Source organism: Sinocyclocheilus anshuiensis, unplaced genomic scaffold (assembly GCF_001515605.1).
Source record: "Sinocyclocheilus anshuiensis isolate Anshui unplaced genomic scaffold, SAMN03320099.WGS_v1.1 scaffold169, whole genome shotgun sequence".
Taxonomy (NCBI): domain Eukaryota; kingdom Metazoa; phylum Chordata; class Actinopteri; order Cypriniformes; family Cyprinidae; genus Sinocyclocheilus; species Sinocyclocheilus anshuiensis.
In genome coordinates, this window is record NW_015539818.1 from 317300 (window position 1) to 317715 (window position 416).

Below are 416 nucleotides of genomic sequence, written 5' to 3' on the forward strand. Positions count from 1 at the left end.
ATCGGATAGGGAAAGCTCTGGCTTCGTGTGGACGTAGCCTAAACCTCATAGCTCGTTATAAGGCCTCATTACAAACATAATGTATGAGTATGCATACATGAAAACGGTGAAAAACAAAACGTCTTTTCCACACATGATTACATGATCAGTTTTTCAGAAGTGTTTATAGTGTTCTTTTAATAGTCTCTCAGATTTCCTCTCTTCATATGACATCATCTTTCTGTCCAATGCTGGTCCAGTAGCTCATATCCATCTGTAAAGCATGGCTTTGTTACAAAAACAATGAAAACCACTTTTTGTGCTGAGTAACACATTCCAAGCACGCAGCCTTTGTGTGTGTGTGTTTCTGTGTGTTTCTGTGTGTGTGTGTGTGTGTGTGTGTGTGTGTCTGTGAGAGTGAGTGTGTGTGTGCAGGT